General features: G+C 40.3%; 1 pseudogene; it reads right to left on the minus strand.

The window, feature by feature from the left end:
• Positions 1-1,140, minus strand: part of LOC116687044 (vomeronasal type-2 receptor 1-like) — a 75,576-nt pseudogene that overhangs the window by 64,483 nt on the left and 9,953 nt on the right.

Genomic DNA, 1,140 nt, shown 5'->3' on the forward strand with positions numbered 1-1,140 from the left:
TAGTGGTGGCCTCAGGAGTGGCCCTAGATGGTATGCATCAAATTTTTTACAAAATTTGATGCGTACCAGATAGATATAAACATTTTGTACTTGTAGTGCCCCCTAGAGGCCAATTTTTCCAATGTGTGCTGCACCTCGAGAGGGTCATGGCAAACAAGAATCTAAAGTGTCACATTGATAGCATTTAATTGGGCAAGTTATGGCAAAGTTGGTGTTTTCATAGTTAACTACACAAATTTGTTTTCCAAACTTTTTGATAGGTTGATCTGGAGATGCTACCTGCCAGGGTTTGAGCAGATCGGTCTTACGGTTTAGGAGGAGAACAAAAAATTTGTGTTTTGATAAATCACGATTTTTCACCCATAAAAGTATAGGCAGAAATGGGCATAGCCCATATTAGGTGATTCAGTTGGATCCGGATAACGCATGGCTATATAGGTTTTGAATGTTTGATGTATGGTTTGGGAGTTATAGCGCCAAATACGTTTTTTCTGCAGATTTTTGGACCAGATTTCCCACCTATCATACCCTTTCACTAGCAAGGACCACACCATGAACTTAAAATGTTATAATTTGATCATGGGGCCTAAAATTGCTTGTAGTTTAACCGTTTACTTATGCCAGTGTGGGAATGCCTCAAAAGGGAATCCGCTCAAGCACCAAGCCGTGACCCTACGGAGCGGTGAGAGGAGGTGAAGAAAGAAACAGGATCAGAGAGAGGGGTGCAGAATGCAAGACGGAATGAGATTAGATGGTTAGGTGTATTTTTTTATTTATATTGTGGCTTTGCTCCTTTAATTCACTAGCAAGGACCGCACCATCATCTAGATACATAGGAACAACTTATTAATGAAAGTGTATGAGATTTGTCGACCACTGTAGCATTCAGGAACGACAGACTCCCAAAATATTTAATTACTTAAGACAAGATAAAGTGGATCTGAGATCCCCCTACTGTGGACTCCGAGATGAAGAGAGGATCTGTCACCATTTTCCTCTGGAATTTCTGGAGTTGCGGGTCGTTTGCTAAAATCTTGAAAGGATTAAGTAATGATTGTACTTTGAGTAAAGGCGAGCATAAACTGACCAGATTGATTGGTATAGTTTGCTTTAAGTTAGCTTTAGCTTTCATGGTACTGG

Source organism: Etheostoma spectabile, chromosome 3, assembly GCF_008692095.1.
Source record: "Etheostoma spectabile isolate EspeVRDwgs_2016 chromosome 3, UIUC_Espe_1.0, whole genome shotgun sequence".
In the NCBI taxonomy this organism is placed as follows: Eukaryota; Metazoa; Chordata; class Actinopteri; order Perciformes; family Percidae; genus Etheostoma; species Etheostoma spectabile.